Consider the following 18,367-nt stretch of genomic DNA (forward strand, 5'->3'; position numbering starts at 1 on the left):
ATTTAACATTTAGATTTAGATTTGATATTTAGATTTAGATTTAACATTTAGGTTTAGATTTATTATTTAGATTTAGATTTAACATTTAGATTTAGATTTAACTTTTATATTTATATTTAGCATTTATGTATGACATTGAATATTTACATCTAACAATTTAAGATTTTTCTTAGATCACAAATAATGTTCTTTATGTAATTTAAGGTGACTAGAAAAAATCACACCCGTTTTTTTGCATGGTTTTGAAGCTAAATACGACAAAATGTTGCCGGGTTTTCTTTTTAGCATTTGCTGCTTTACAAACGGTGCCCCAAATAACTTCTGCTATTTATTAAATGATGAATAATGATAATTCAGCAGTGAGGAGGCAGAGTTACCGCTTTTAGGTTTTAATCTCAATAATCTCAGTGAGGTTAGATCAATTTGTGATTATTAACACAGATTAAAATTAAATCCTGCCGGATGATCATCAGATGTCAGAGAACTGCAGGTGTGTGTGTGTGTGTGTGTGTGTGTGTGTGTGTGTGTGTGTGTGTGTGTGTGTGGTAACAGGCGTTTCCTCCTTGTGTAGTCTGTGACGTCCTTCATTTCCGTTAAACTGGTTGTTTGCTCCTTGACGGTTGATGAACCGATTCAGACTCAGATAAGATGAACCTGTGTGCCTGCTGCTTTTATGAAATGTGACATGAATTATCTGAAGGAGGACCCATTACATTTCTAAAATCAAGAATTAAACAAATGATCAAGGTGGAGACTTTTCCTTCTTAATCTGGTATCTGCAGCTTCTGTGATGGCTGCTATTTCCTGTTTGTTAAAAGCCTGTAACCTCTGTGAGGGGGAAGAGACACATTAATCAATCAATCAATCAATCAATCAATCAATCTTTATTTGTATAGCGCCAAATCATAACAAATGGTATTTCAAGACACTTTACAAAAACATTTACAGGTCTAGACCCGTAAATGTTAATAAAATTTTATTAGCAGAAACCCAACATCAAGACAAGATAAGGAGTCTTATCTTATCTTAATCCACCATGAGTACAGGACTTTGCAGCATTTAGCAAGTTACAACGGTAAGGAAAAACTTGCCTTTAACGGGCAGAAACATCGGACAGAACCAGACTCATGTCAGACAGACATCTGAGGAGACTGCGTAAGGTTAGAGAGAGACAGGTAGAGGAGAGAGAGTGGGAGAGAGAATAACGGGGGGGGGGGATACACACACACACACACACACACACACACACACACACAGAAAGGGAGAGAGAGAGAAACAGACGCAGTCCGAAGTTTGGCGCTGTGGGGACAGTTAAGGTGAAACCAGCAGGCCATTCCCAGCAACAATCCAAAGCCGTAGCAGCTGGAGTCTGACAGGAGCACAACAGCAGGCCGTCTACTTCACCGATCCCCAGGAACCTACAAGACAAACTCAGATCCTCCCAGAGAGGTGTATGGTCAGTAACTATAACAGGACAGTAAGACTAGAAGTTAGACTGACAGAAAAAAAGGGAAACAGGAGCCCTGTGTGTCAGTTCCCCCTGGCAGTCTAAACCTATAGCAGCATGACTAAGAGCTGGTTCAGACCTGATCCAGCTCTAACTGTAAGCTTTATCAAAAAGGAAAGTTTTAAGTCTATTCCTAAAGGTTGAGACCGTGTCTGCTCCCCGGACCTCAACCGGTAAGTTATTCCAAAGAAGAGGAGCCTGATAACTAAAGGCTCGACCTCCCATACTACTTTTAGAGACCCTAGGTACAACGAGCAGACCTGCATGTTGAGAACGCAAAGATCTAGATGGATTATACGGAACGATTAAGTCTTTAAGATACAATGACCTGATGCCATTAAGCGCTTTGTAAGTTAGAAGAAGAATTTTAAACTCTATCCTAGATTTTATAGGTAACCAGTGCAGAGACGCTAACACTGGAGAGATGTGCTCTCTCCTCCCAGTCCAAGTCAGTACCTGAGCGGCAGCATTCTGAACCAGCTGAAGAGTCCTAATAGACTTATTAGGACAGCCGGATAAAAGAGAGTTACAGTAGTCCAGCCTAGAAGAAACGAAAGCATGGACTAGTTTCTCAGCATCGCTCCGAGACAAGATGTGTCTAATTCTCTTGATATTGCGAAGATGAAAAAATGCCGTTCTTGAGACCTGTTGGATGTGAGAGTTAAAGGACAGGTCTTGATCCAAAAGAACTCCCAGGTTCCTGACCGTGGTGCTGGAAGCCAAGCTAATGTCGTCCGAGGCGGCGATGTTGTTCAAGAAAGCTTCTCTGAGATGTTTGGGTCCAAGAACAACGACTTCAGTCTTCTCTGAGTTCAGCAGTAAGAAGTTTCTGCTCATCCAGGACCTTACGTCTTTGAGGCATGCTTCAAGTTTAGATAAGCGGTTGATTTCTTCATGCTTCATTGACAAGTAAAGCTGAGTGTCATCTGCATAGCAGTGAAAGTTTATGGAGTGTTTCCTCAATATAGTGCCAAGAAGAAGCATATACAAGATGAAAAGAATCGGTCCGAGCACTGAACCTTGAGGAACTCCATATTGCACCCTGGTGTGCGAAGAAGAGACGTTGTTCACATGAACAAATGGATGTCGATCCGAAAGATACGATCGAAGCCAGGCTAAAGCGGTTCCTGAGATAACAAGAAGACTCTAATCTCCGCAGAAGAATGCGATGATCAATAGTGTCGAAAGCGGCACTAAGATCAAGCAAGACAAGCACAGAAAGACCACTGTCCGAAGCCAAAAGTAGATCGTTGGTTACTTTCAGCAGTGCAGTCTCAGTGCTGTGGTGGGCTCTGAACCCAGACTGAAAGACCTCAAAAAGACTGTTGCTATGAAGAAACTCACAGAGCTGATTCGCAACAACTTTCTCCAAGATCTTAGAAACGAAAGAGAGGTTAGATATCGGTCTGTAGTTGACCAAAGAGCCTGAATCCAGTGTAGGCTTTTTAAGAAGAGGCTTAATAACAGCAACTTTAAAAAGTTGGGGCACGTAGCCCGTCAGTAAAGACGCATTAATCATCAGTAAAGAAGATCCGACCAAGGGAAAGACTTCCTTCAGCAACCAAGCTGGGATGGGATCCAGAAGACAAGTCGATGGTTTGGCTGAAGAGACAGTTGAATCCAGTTCTGACAAGTCCACAGGCGAGAAGCAGTCCAGTTCCTCAAATTCGCCATGGGTGGAAGGTTCTATCTTGTTGTTAAAAAAGCTCATAAAGCCCTCACTGCTAAGCGATAGAGGAATGCATGGCTCAGTAGAGCTATGACTGTTTGTCAGCCTGGCTACAGTGCTGGAAAGGAATCTAGGATTGTTTTTATTCTCTTCTATAAGAGTCGAGTAGTAAGTTGCATGCGCAAGTTGCAAAGCCTTCTTATATTCAATTAGACTATTTTTCCAACCCGAGCAGGATTTGTTTGTTTAAGTGGAACGCCATATTCTTTCTAATTTCCTCAATTTTTGTTTGAGCTCACGAGTTTGAGCGTTGTACCACGGAGCCGAACTATGTCGTCTGAGAGTCCTCTGTCTGAGCGGAGCAATTGAATCGAGGACAGCTTGAAGAAAACCCGTGGCATCCGCAACAAGTTGATCAAGCTGAGAGGGAACACAAGAGCTCTCTGCAAAAGTAGAGCAAGAATTCAAGGCAGCAGGAATAGCTTCCTTGAAAATGTCTACGGCTCTGTCAGACAAGTTCCTCATTCACATCTTTACAAGTCAGAACATTCCGCGAGAAAATATCCCTCACACAAAGACAGGATGGGATCTACCACGGTCCATAAAAATATTCACAGGGTGGCAAAAGAAAAAAAAATTAATCACAACCTCCAACTCCAAAAATTGGAACAAAACAAATAGAACAGCAGTCTGTCAAAGTTTGTGGATCCAGGAGACCAGTTTATGGAGTTTAAAGTGAAATGTCTTGCCTGATGGAGGATTTTAGCTGCTTCTTCAGGATCTCTAATATTCAATTTCATGTCTAAGATTAACTTTAATCAACTTTGTTTGGAGATATTTCTCCAGCTGTTTTTTTTTTTTTTAGCATCAAACAATTTTTTCCTACTTTTTTTGTTTCCATCTTTATTTTTGTAAATTAAATAGAAATAAAAAAAACTCTGTAATTCTTAAAAATTTAAAAAGAGCTTATTTTCGTCATAAATATGAAAGACTCCTTTTTGTTTTTATGTTAAGGTGATAAAAAATAAAACTAAACTAAACTTTACATTCCATTTTCACCTCATTCTTGATGACTGAATTACTGCACCCTGTTTCATTTTTTTTAATCACCTAAACATTAAAACAAAGAGGAGTCTTTAACATTCATGACAAATATAAGCTCTTTTTAAATTCTTAAGAATTACTTATTTATTTATTTATTTTTTACAAAAATAAGGACGGGAACAAAAAAAGTATTTTTAAAAAAGTTTGATGTTAAAAATCAGTTGGAGAAATATTTCCAAACAAACCTGATTAAAGTTTATCTTGAGTGTGTGGATCACAAACTTTAAACCTGACGATCACACACTCACACACAAAAGCTGCTGCAGCATGGCAAGTGTATCTTTGTATTCCTGCTAGTGTAGCTTGGCAGCCCTACACATGATTAGAAAGAGACAAACCATCAGCAGGACAGTCACGAAACATTTCAGTGATGGACTCCAAGAACAGCTGGGGGCACTTTGGCAAAGCTGCTGGCAGAGATGGTCTCAGTCACTGAGAAGCTTCTGGAAAAGACCAGTTTAATAGCCCACCTCGTTTTACTCCCAGCAAACAGCAGTGAGCTGAAAACTGATCTGAAGAAACTCTTTTCAGAGAACGAAGCCACAGAGGCACAGAACAGACATATCTTAGAGTAACAAACACACAGGATCACAAACAGCAACCAGAACCTGCTCATCACCTCCAGAAGAGGAACAACACAACTCAGAGTCAGCTCATCTGTGTTATAGGTGAACACTTCTGTATTAGCAACACGACTGCAACCGCGAGAAGCCGGAGGGATTGCTGGCAAAATATCGCCGACTCTGTGAATGCGTAAATTTCCAAAATGCTGATATTAATAGACCTATCTCATCATGTCACGACACGGGCAGTCAGGTCCTTATTCATTCATGTTGTCAGTCAGTGTGTGTGTGATCAGCATCATATCCAACCTCAAAATTAGAAAGAGTCCACTTTCCTACAAATCCCAAGGAAAATGCTCATTATAGGCAGTTTGTATTGCAGATGCAGTAGCAGTGGGAAAAAAGGACGTGGGAGCAAATAAAAATAAATATAAAAACATCCTTCAAAGTGGTCAGTATGAAAGATTCCACTTGCACACATTTCTTCTTTTCCCTGACAATGTCTCAGTTCTGATGGTCAGTAAGATATTGTTTGTTCACAACCCATAAGAAAAAAAAGGTTGGGCCAAAAAGTCTTTTAACCCCCCCCCCCCGAGAGAACCGATTGGTCAGCGGGCGGTCACACCCCCTGAGCTCTTGTCCTGGAACTTAACCTGGGCCCTGTTCTACGATCAGGATTACTGCCTAGCGAGGTAGCTTTGAGGATAGGTTCCGGATTCCCTGTTCTACGACACGGGATCACTTCTCAGCGAGGCGAGTCTCCATGGCAACACACGCTGAACGGCTAACCTGCTCCGGGGCAGGTTAGGTTCCAGATTGAACTCGCGGACTATAAAAACCCCGCCCACTGACCAATGAGCCCTTACCCCATGGACATCGGAGCTCGCATTGTCTGAGGAGCACTCTGGTGCGCGAGAGTTTTCAGGGACCGCACCGACCCACTCTCTGGTAGTACATGACACTTTCTACGGGTAGTTAAAGGGAATGAAGAACTCTCATTGCCGTAATAAGATCTTCAATGCCAACACTTCTGTTTCATGACAATATTTTATTGCCCATATTAAAATTGTGACAGGAATTCATGTAGGGCTCATGTGGGCTACATATCACACATAAAATATAAACACAATAGGAATGAACAAATGAATAAATTCATCTAAGAAATAAATTAGGTATGTTGCATGTTACAGTAAAAGTGCATGGTGAACAGTGCTATTTCAGGATGATAATGGCATAAAAGATTTTTTTTCCACTACACTTACGCATTTAGACTGTCAGCAATTTTCTGCCAGCACTCCTTCCGTGCTTTAGCAGCGGCGATGGTGTTGCTTTTAACGTTAATTACATGTTTCACCTCGTCATACTTCCTCATGATCACTTCCTGCTCCTCCTGAGTGAAGTATGCGGTCCTTCTCTCTCCGGCCTGCTCTGACGCTCCAGACTGCTCCATGTTCGCGATTGGTCAGATGCAGCGGGCCTTATATGTGTGCACGCGCTTATTGCCTAGCTGGATCCACTTATGAGGTTGATAACCAGCGTCGTAAAACCGTGTAGCGAGACCGCCGGCTACCGCGCTCAGTTCAGCGAGGTAGCTCCAAGGCTATCTCGCTAGGCTGAACTTGCTTCGTAGAATAGGGCCCTGCTCTGGACCAGGTTTTGCGTTCAGCATGAGTTACCGGGGCAATGTGTCTGGATAAAAAGAGATCCACATTCGTAGTACGGAAAACCTGAAACTTATCCAGGAAGTTATCTCTCTAAGAGCTAATCCAGCTTCGTAGTACAGGCCCCAGGAGTATCAAGGATCAGGGGGTGCAGACAACAAGACACAGGTGAAACACATTAGGGAGGGGCCAGGTGATCACACAGGAGGGAGGCAGGACCGGAACTGAAAGAGCAGGAGACAGGTGTTAGCAAAGTAACACAGAAACTAGAAAGCAAAACGACACAATGGGGAATAGACTGATAGACATAACAGTGAACAACACAACTCAAAAACTAACAAATGATCTTGATGAAATTTTCAGGAAATGTGCAAAATGGGATAAGGAAGAAGTGATTACATTTTAGAGGTGATCTGGATCAACGTCTGGATCCAGGACTTTTTGAAGGATTCTTTATCATTGTGTATATAACTCCATAAATGGTTGGATTGCTTTAAAAAACAATACAAGACAAGGTCACCATCATTTCTGACAGATGTAAAAGTGCGATCCAGATCCTGGTAATATTCTGGATACTAAGATCCAGAATATGAAATATGTACTGGGTCATCATCATTTTCAACACTGTCAGGAAATAAATTATCGTACAAACCTGCAACTAACACCAAATTATTGCAGACAGTCTGCTGAAAGGGAGTATAACATTGAAGTAGGACTAAAGTGTTGGTGACAATCACAATATACTTGGTGAAGGTCTTTGCTCTTTGAGTGCTTTTCTAGTTTGTGAATACCTCAGGTCTCACCTCCTAAAGTTTCTGAACTTCTGGAAACTACTACTCCCCGGTCAGACAGTTTCATGGGGTGGATCAAGTACCCCAGGACTAAATTTCTACCCCAGTCCCTGCTGTTGAAAAGAATCCTTTTTAGACAGAAATCCACCATCCACCCACTGCGACTTCTCACAAACACTCACTCAAATAAACCAACACTGACGCATTTATCAAAGACACCATCTCTCATACAGATCTGAGAACAGACTCTGTAAACATTTCTTACACTAAGATTTGATGGTTTGATATGTGCAGCTCACATTATAAGATTCAGAGTCAGCTGAATAAAATCTTAGTGAACACATATTATTAGGTGAGCTGTAAAAGATGTTCACTGTAAACATTTGTGTTTGTTATTAGTCCCTGCAGTAAAGTGAGCTGACTGGTCTGTCTCTGGGGTAAACTTGTGTGAGGTTGTTTGAGGTGAGAAGAGTTGGGGAGGAGCTGTGATAATCCGTCAGACACTAACACACACTAACACACACTAATTGACTCTAAGTGACACTAACACAGCTGGCCCTTCTAATGGGTATCATCAAACATCTTAAGCTGATGGTTTTTATTTTTCTGCATGTCAGGACAGAAACTCCTGCAGTTATTTAGGCTTGTCTGCTCTCTGTATTTCTTTTGGATTCAAAGCGTATGCAAAGGTCGTCCATGGTGTCTCTTCTCTGTTAGCGTGTCAGCCGTTATCAGGAGGCTCAGTCAGGTTAAGGTGTGCCCTGATATGTGGAACAATAAATAAAAGAGTTGTTATTTCTCCTTTACGACCTGACCTTCTCTCTAACCACCTCACTGCTCTGAGTACTTCATTCTGATTGGTCAAAACATCATAACAAAGGTTATTAAATCCAAACATCAAACATGACGCTGAGGACATAAACTCACAGTAAGGAGACTGACACATTGATAAGGTTTATGATTTCACTACTTCCTGTTGATGTGGGTTTATGGCAGCATCAGTGACCAACATGGAGGATACAGCAGGGAGATATATGAGAGAGAGATCAAACTGAAGAAACATTAAACGGCCACAGCCCACCACAGGGTTTGAGCTCTGTCAGCTCCAGGACTGTCTGAGTGAGAATTCAAGGCCAACAGCCTTTAAGAGTCACAGGAAGAGAGGCCCAGACAGGGGCTGCTGATCTGCATTAGAAACTGTCAAGACTTTAGGTGAAAAATGATAAGTTTGGTGTTATTTTTGATATGTAAAGTGGCTGATGGCAGTGTAGGGATTGGTATCTTTCACTTTTGAAATGATATGGCACCAATACCCAGTACCTGGCAATCTGTATCAGTACTTTACAGTAACAATTTTGATACTTTGGGTTGTGTTTATGTGGTAATGAATATTCATTTGTTTAGTTATAAAATCTCAAAGTTTTCCAATTTAACATGTTTATTTCTCAGTATATAAACTTTCAATGCTGTGTTCATGTCCAGCATGGAAAATCACCTACTATCACTCCCTCAAAGTCACAAGGATGTGTTCAGGTACCTAAACATGGAAGCGTTTGACTTTACATGGATCAGTGTCAGGATTTTGTCCCTTCGCAATTCTAAGAGCTCAGTAAAACTTTGGTGGTTCGTACCACAAACCCCTGACATAAGTCAAAAGGAAAAATAGTCATGAGACAACTGAAGCAAAAAGTTGAGATTTAATACAGCGCCGGAGTTTACAACATGTCAACAAGATGCTGGATGCTGAAAACTGAAGACGTGTTATGTGCTCTTGATATTTATGAGAGAGACAAGAAGTGTATGTGTGTGTGTTATCCTTCGTACCTCACTGTCTTAGAATGAACCAGTCTGAGCTGGCATGGAAGGTGTCCCTCAACAGATAAGAAGTCGAAAGACAGTCTCCACACCGAGGTCAGACACAGAGGTCAGATGAATGGTATGTGCTTAAGAAATGTCTAAGGCATGTGGGTGCGTGCTGTGTAAGTGTCAGGAGAAGCTAGTAGATAGTAATTACAAGCATGATTACATAACAGGGTTTACCTGAAGTCAAATACATGAAAAGGTTAGGAGGATAAATACATCACTGAATACATAAACTGTACAAGGGTCAAATTATTCTTAACAATCAGTGTTTGGTACTACTGATGGAATTCAGTTGGCCCCTTTATAAGTACCCAGTTTGACACTCATCCCTAGAGTGCGCTCTGAGAAAGAAAGGGACAAGAAGGAAAAACATTTTTTTTTTTTTTTTCGAATAACAAGTTAAAATGATGCTCTACGGATGATGTGAAGTTGGGTATATCCTGGACCCCAAAAATCAGACGGATATTCAGAGGACCGGATCAGAGTTTACTTTTGGAAATGTGATCTGGATGAACTCCCACATGACTGTTGAAGATACTCTGCCTGTAAACTTTTTAATCCCTCTGTGTGTGTGTGTGTGTGTGTGTGTGTGTGTGTGTGTGTGTGTGTGTGTGTGTGTGTGTGTGTGTGTGTGTGTGTGTGTGTGTGTGTGTGTGTTTCTCTTTCAGGTCCAGCTGTAATCAGAGTGACAGAAGACAGTGATGTAGTTTTACCCTGTTCCCTCAGCTCCAAGGAGAACCTGGAGTCAGCGCTGTTTGACTGGAAGAAAGACTTGGAGAAGGGAAAGGAGGAGAGGGTGTTCATGTATAATGCTGGCCGTTACTCTGGCAGAGACTTTGATGATCAAGATAAACAGTTTAAAGGTAGAGTCTCATTTTTTCAAGAAGAACTGAAGAACGGCAACTCCTCCATAAAGATCACAAAGACCAAGGTGTCTGACAGTGGAACCTACACCTGTATTTTCCCCAATCTTCAGCACAGCCCAAAGTTCAGCGTTCAGCTTGTTGTTGGTGAGTTCTTTCATCAAACTCTTGGAGATGTTTCAGATTTACTGTGAGGACTGGTCAAGTGAGGACCATCAAGATTTTTACATTTCACCCAATTAAAAAAAAATCTTATTAAGTTTAAATTATCTTTTAAACTGTCCAATGATAACTCATGGGACACATTGTCATTAGAATTAGAGCAAAAGAAACACTGTGAGGTTTCATCAGCTCTGTTGGTGCCAAGAAAACACTACAGAAAGTAAAATTAATAAAGTAAAACAACTCAATAGTTCACCATCTTTACACAGTATATATCAGTTGAAGAACAATCAGAAACTACAAGAGCCAGTTTGAATTTGGCAATATATACTTATTTCTGATTCAAGATCATTTGCCAAGAGTGTCTGTTTTCTCCTTTTTTTCTTTATCTCTCTCCTTATGCACTTATTGGTGAGTTAAGAAATAAGTTGTGTTTTAAAGCAGAGCATCCACCTGAAGTTACACATGATTCCTGTGTCTCATCTCAGGTGCGCAGACTGAGGCTGAAGATGTTTTAGAAAGTGCAGTACAGAGAATCTCCAGCAGGTGTCCACAGAGCTCTCAAACACTTTCACAGAGTTGTGCACAGAACATGTTAGAGTTCATTAAAAACCTTGCTAAAATACTTAAATATGTTTGATTTACTTACTTACAAATACTCCCAATAGATGAATAAATATTTACACAAGTGCTTGTAGATTTATTGTTTTACTCTAAAACAGTAAAGTTTATTTACAGACGGACCGAAGAGCCTTAGGTGAGCTCAGGCTGAGTTAATTAATTAAGGCTATTATTGTTAGCAAATGATTTCAAACTAAACCATTTAAAATCATGCAAAAACAAAACTCACTCATTAAGCAAGTGCATATTTGTTTGAGTAAAAATGCTGATCCAACAAAACTAAAGATGGTTATTGATCATTTTAAAGAAGCATTGGGCATAAATACTTCCTTTTCTATTCATATTGATTTACTTCTGGTACAGACTCATGAAGCAAGATTTTACTCAAAGAGCTTTAAATAAGCTTGTAGCTATATTTTTGTACTGTTAAACAAATCCAGGTGAGCTCTTAGTCCTTGTTTATAATCTCTGTGCAGCAGAACTATATACAACAAAAAAAAGGGGCCGGACAACTTATTTCACTCTGTACTATAAAGTGGGTAAGATAAATTACATCCCATAAATGTTTGAGGCCAACATTAGAGAATGATTAACTTGCTCTGACCATTTAACACTAATCTTACAGTAACAACACAAAGCAGTCTCATGCTACAAAATGAAGCTTGTTTCTTCAATCAGAGACTTTATTTTATCTTTTAGGGAGTCAAATGAAATGTATGAAATGGCTTATTTTGATAACAGTGATGCCTGTATGCCATGTTAATGTATTACCAAAGCTCTCTAACCTTGACTATGTTTTGTTTTTTTTCTTTCAGAGTGTATCTTAACTGCTTGAGTTTTGTCAAAATCCTGTATAATTTTTGTCCCGTTCACACAAATTTAAACTAGTTTTTGATTATTTGACCTTAAAAACCTATAACTGTTCATTCTGTCATTGTGAATGTTAACTCTCCGAGGTGTCAGTAAACACATTATCATGACTTGAATCCTCAATGTAGGCACTAAGGGAAATAATTAAATGAACATATTATAATTTTTTAGATTCCTTTACTTTGTTTTCATCTTTTGGATACAATGAAATATTCATAATAAGGACTATCAGACTGAAATTCACAGAATATTTCCCTCAACTTGTCTCTAATGTCTGTGTTAAGTTTCATGTTGACAGATTGAAGCTGCTCAGAGATATTTTAGAAAGTGCAGTACAGAGCATGTCCAGCAGGTGTCCACAGAGCTCTGTAAACTTTTACAAAGTTACCAAAAGAAGATGTTTAACCTTTCTGATGAGATGAAATAAGTGAATGAAAATTCGTCCGAGTGTTTAATTAAACAGTAAAACGTCAGCCTAAGAACTTATATTATGATTGTCATTATTAGCATAAATGAATAAAGTCTAAAACCAAACATAAGAAACGTTTTTCTGATATAAAAACGTCCCACCATGACAGAAAGTCCGTCAGCGGTAACTTTTGTTTATGGTCAGGCAGGTGGTTTCGGTGGTTATGAACTCGGAGTGTTTTTCTCTGTACTGGCTTTCTATTGGCCGATTGCAACAATCAGTCACACAAAGGAGGCGCTCGTGGAGGATGCTGTTCACTGATTGGCTGTTGGGGTTAAAGTTCCAGAAGCTTCGTTCCTGTAGATTGTAGAAAAATGCTGATTGGTTCATTTTGTCACGAGGCGTTTACTGATTTCAGAGACAGTAAAAATGATTGGTCAAAAGTGTGTTGGTGATTTAAAGTCAACAATTATATACTATATCGGAAGTTTAATGAACGTCTCTAATGCTTTCCAGCGACAGGTTTGAGCTTTGTTTAATTATTTAATTTACCCGTGGTTTGGCAAACATAGGCTTTTTATAAGAGGCGCAGTGTTTTTTCTTCATTATGAGTCACGTTTGTGTAAAGTTGTTCAGTTTCAGTCCTGGAAACACATTTAACAGTGAATTGTCAGGGTTGCTGAAAAAGCTACCGACGGATCACAGCAGCAAAGTGAAAGCTGACTGCTGTGAAGTCAGGTTTCATTTTTTTGGAAATTAATTATTCTACGTAATATTAGAGCCCCCACGGTCTCAAACGAGCTACACTGTGTGTAATTCGAATTTACAGAAACAATAAATTACAGTTTATATGTATTAATTCTTCCTGAGGTGAATTTCTCTGGTCGCGTACAACCTCCGCATGTTAAGAGATTAAAGGACAGAGGAGAAGATTGCTCAGGTGAGTTCAGATTGGAATATCAGCCCCGTGTCTTACAGGTGTACCCTGAGTTCAGCCACACATGTATGGTATCATTGACACGCCTTAAAATCTATAACTGACTTGTTTGTATGTTATCCTACCATTTAGAGGATTATCAAGATTCATACTTGAAATAAACGTTGTGCCAAAAGCACCAAAAAGTTTACTTTTCTTCTTAGTTTTATTAAACAGAACACTAAGTTTGTAGAAATGTAAATGTAACACATTTGAGGAACTCGTGACTTCTTTGACCTGCTCTGATATGAATTGTGTAAAAATACTGATTATGGTTAGTCCATTATTTTGTGGAATGACAACAATTGAGGCGTTTTTTTTAAAGTAAAAGCAAAAAGCAAAGGTGCAAAAACTAATAAGAAAATTGTAGTTTAAGCAAAGAAGCTCAGATCCCAGAGAAGATGGGTCAGCTATTAGAGATAACTTGAAAATGAACAGAGTCTTTCCTGTTTGCTGCCCTCTCATGATGGCCAAATGACAAACATGGCTGTGTTGAACAGTGTCGATGAAAGTGGCTGATGTAACCGTTTTGGGGCTTTTACAACATATATTTCAATCAGCCTTATATTAAGCTTTCTGTTTTGTTTTTCACTGTTTTAAGCTCATAGTTCACATATGCCAGAATATAGAAAATGTAAGTGTATGAATTAGTGTTTTAAATGTCTTTTCAATGAGCCTGTCAATGACAAATTTCCTGTCACTGTGTGACAGACAATAAAGTTTTTCTTTTCTTTTCTTTTTTTTTTTGTACTGTTGAAAATGCTCTAAAATAGTCTTACATTTATTCCTTTTATACAGGCACATGTCCAAAACCATCTGCCAAGCAAACTGAGACAACAAATGACTGGTCTCTGCTGCAGTGTGTTGTCAGAGGAGCGTCTCCTAAACCTGTGGTAGAGTGGAAGGACAGCTCTGGAAACATCCTTCCTGCTGAGGATCCAGAAATCACAGAGCGAGGAGGCCGCTATGACATCATCCTCCAAACTACTGTGACCAAGAGTGACAACTACAGGTGTGTAGTTGCACAGGAGGAGTTTTGCCATCAGCTGCATGACAATGTCCTTGTGCACCTACCTGGTGAGTTTTTTTTCTTTTGATAAGCAGTAGTTTGATATTTAGATGGTTTAAAAAAGTTTTTATTGTAATGGAGTCCAGACACAACACCAGGAATAACTATACACTGTATAAAAAATGGACGTATTCTCCCCGACGTCACCTGTCTGTTTCTGAAACGGGAAATGAAGCACATTGGCTATAGCAGCCATATAAGTAGTGGCCGGGGCTTTGTGCACAGCTATAGGGTGCGTGTCAGTCATGTAACCCTGAGCTGTGCCTCTGATTGGGCAAGCTTGTGATCTTAATATCCTCTGAACGGCCTAGTTAAAAAAAAAATTCACTCCTGTACAGTGTGTGCTGATAAAAAAATCAGCGACTCAGACAGGAGACGTTTTTTTAACTAGGCTGTAAATAGGTTAATTTCTGCTTTGCAAACGTCCATTTTTTTTTCTTTTTGAATTGGTGTGTATGTGACTTCCGGTACTTCCGGAGCCAGCCTCAAGTGGAGAAACAGCAGATCCTAGCACTTCCGCATTGTCTCATATTCTCAGACTGGAGGTTGCCTCTGGGAATAACATGGGCTCAGTTTTATCTGAAAATTTAAATTATATTTCCCCCCAAAACTGGAACTTTGTCAAAAGTCTAATGATCAGTTTTAGTTCACATCAATTTCTGTTTTTCAGCTCAAAGTGATGTTAGAAGAGATGGGGTTAATATTCTATAAATATTCTCTTAGTTTAAGGTTGGCATTAAAAATCACACTGAGTAATAGAAAAGAGTTTACCATAAAGCCTGCAGTTTACATTTCCAGCTTCAACGATAAAGGGACAAATCAGACTGGGCTTTTATAACAGTTTCTGTGTAAATGTAAATGTAAGTTAGTTAATCAGAACAACATCCAGGGTCTCAAAGCCTGGATATAAAATCTGACCAGGGTTCCTCGGTTAATGCACTTCAAAGTGTTGTGAGGGAAAAATATAGACTGACTTTTAATTCTGTGGAAACGTTCAAGAAGTTCATCTTTTGTCCTGTTAGACTGTTCTGGACCATAAAACACTGTAAACCTGGATAGGTTGAGTTTAAGATTGAAGCAGATCTAAACAACTAAATTAAATAACGTTATGAAGAACAGCTGGGTCTCATATCAACAGCATTCCCTCCTCACTCATGGTAACTAACAGCGTTACAACAAAAATCAGCTCTAATTTCATAACTTTGGTAACCGTGAGTGATGAGGGAAGGAAGGCAGTAGATATGAGACCCTGCTGTTCATAGAAATTTTGTTCTTCTGGGGTCACAGGTTGTCTGTGCTCCATGGCGCGGGGGCCTTGTAACTATTGATTATTTAAGTGTGCCTAATGGTTGATTTATCAAATCTTTGACTGGACTATCATGCTATACGCTATGCTATATTTGTTTTTTACACACACAGTCAGTCCACACCACATAGAGCGCAGACACCTGATTGATGCCGATGTGTCATAAACCACTCAGTAGATCCTTCTGTGATGAGCCCATCATTTTCTCAGGTCTTGTTCAGATCTGGTTCAGTTTCTCCAGCAGCCTGTTTCTGATGGAGAGATCTTCCTGGATGAAGACAGATGGAGGGTTTGTTTTCAGGCTGAGTCAAAGTTTAGCTTCACTCTGACTCAGACTGAACTTTGTGGATTCACAGAGGAAAGATGAAGAGTTTTAGTGACTCCAGGAGAATCACAGAGATCTGTAGATTGTGGTCATCTTTGAGTCTTCCTGATCAGAAACACAAACCCAGGTTAATATTTCACTCAGGAGAGACTCCATCATCAGGAAACTAAATCTACCTCACAGTTTCAGAGAAGGATGAGAAATGATGAAGCTCTGTGTGATGGGACTCCATCATGAGTCCAGACACAGGTGAAGGTGCAGGAGGAGCTGAGGAGAGTAGAGATACAAGAGTAACAGCGCTTTTCTTCTTCTTCTTCTTCTTCTTCTTATTCCTCCTTTTTTGTTGTTTTGAAAAACAAACTGTGGAGGAAAGTCTGGTCTCAGAAACAGGATGAAGCTCCATCCTCCTCCTCTGTGCTGAGAGTAAGAGTCAAAGTGAGCTAAGAGCTGAGGAGGCGAGCAGGAGCAAAGTGAGAATCAGATCAGAGCAAACATCAGTGTTCCTGGTCATTATTATCCAGAGCTGCTTTCATACACACACACACACACACACACACACACACACACACACACACACACACACACACACACACACACACACACACACACACACACACACACACACACACAGACTCATACGCACACTTTATGTTTTCAGATCCACATCCAGATCCACATCAAGAGCCAATCGGGCCACCTGTTGGATGGATTCTTTTTGGAGTTGTTCTTGCTATTTTGGCTATTTTGGGGTTTGTACTTGCTGTTCTTGGGTTTGTAGTCTGGAGGTCCAGAACGGTAAGTTCAAATGTGCAAATCCAATTTATTGAAATGATTCCTGAGAATTTTCTGTTTAGTCTCAACTTTCTTTACTTTTTATGTCCAACAGAGGAATCAATATCTTCAAGGGCAGACTGAAGCACTTTAAAAGCAGATTCAGTCTCCACCTCCTGACTCTGGGGTCCTGTGAAGTCTGCTGCTCTGGCGTGTTCTTGGCTGTGTGTGATCAGGTGTTTGTGAAGACATGGAGACCAGTAGAGGATGATATTTCAATCTAAATGACCCAGTTAAAGAGAAACTGGATTAAACTTTAACCTTCACTGAGTTCAGTTTATAACAGAGCTCAAAACTGATCTGAATGAAACTGATCACACCTGAAGGATCAGGTGACTTTAAAGCAACCAGGAGAGTCCTGAGAGAGGACTTGTGTTTGCACCTTCAGCTCAGAAGAGGCTGAAACATTTGTCCATTCATTTAAGAGCCTGAGCTTAGATTTCACTGACAGAGAAAACAAAGTCATGTTTCGTCTTCAACACAGAGTTCAGATCTGAGCAGAAGGACTTCACTCTGAGCCCTGAATAAGTGTCCATGAGCAACAAACCAAAACCCAAACTGTGTGTGCGTGTTTATTTGTATGAATGTGAATGAATAACTGAGATAATGAAGCTTTTTCTACCTAAAGTGTATGACCTGAATCTGCTGCTGTTTTTATCTTTTAAAGCTCTGAACTGATGTAGACATGGACTTTAAAATCTGCTGACTTTCTTTCTGCTGTAAATAAATGTGAATATTTATCAGATAAAGTCAAATGTACTGAGACTGATTTTTCTCTTTTCATACTTGTGCTATTGACATGATTTGTGCTGAGCCTGTGTTTCTTCTTTACTTGGTTCAGGTGTTAATCCAGAATTTGACATTTCCCATGAGTGTCATTTCACACACTGCGTCATGGTTTCTGTACAAACCTTTGAGTAAAACAGGAAACATGCCAGACTGTGTGCTGGGACTGTTCTTCATGTGTCTGTGCTCAAACTGTGATAAAGACACTTAAGTGGACCTCCCCCATCCACTGAAAGCTGAACTCACCTCTTTAAAGAATTGTTACCTCCTCAAAGTTCCCCTGACACCTTTAGGAACTTTACAGAGCTCCATTTGTTCATATTGTTACAGTTTGATTAAAAAATGCTCTGCCACAAAGTTAAAATCAGCTTTAAAAAAAAAAAAAAATAGACATAATTATTACAGAAAAATTATGCCCTTGATAACTTTATACAATGTGATGCTCTGATGTCTGATGACAGAGCAGAAAATAGAGGTCTGTTGGGTCTGCAGCTCCCCCTGGTGTTGGCTTTAGGGAGAACATATTCAGCACCAAGGACAGTTCTGAAGCTGTTTCTCCTTCATGAAGCTTCAGATAATGAGTTTGTGTAGCACATAAAAATATAAATAGAAATAAGGAAGGAATTAGACGTATAAAATGTTGACAGAAACAGAATACACTGATTTGTAAATCTCATGAATCCATGTTTTCACGGTCAGATGAAAAAAATCTTTTGACACAAAATTAATTTTACCTATTTTTTTTCTTTAAGAGAGATAGATAATTATTACAAAATAATGTTTTTCTTTATTTTTAAAATAATCATACAGAACATGAGGTGATGCATTAGCATATGGATTTTGTGTTTTCTGTGTTTTGTCTTTCTGGTCTTATCACTGCCAGTCTTGTCACAGTTTTGCCGCTGACTGATAGTTCTCTAGTGCCCCACCTCACATTGCTGTAAGGTTATTTCTCAATATGTTTCATGGTTAAAAAATGTTTATATAGTAT

This window comes from Halichoeres trimaculatus, unplaced genomic scaffold (genome assembly GCF_033239565.1).
Source record: "Halichoeres trimaculatus isolate MK-OKI-2021-1 unplaced genomic scaffold, fHalTri1.1 fHalTri1_scaffold_1, whole genome shotgun sequence".
Taxonomy (NCBI): domain Eukaryota; kingdom Metazoa; phylum Chordata; class Actinopteri; order Labriformes; family Labridae; genus Halichoeres; species Halichoeres trimaculatus.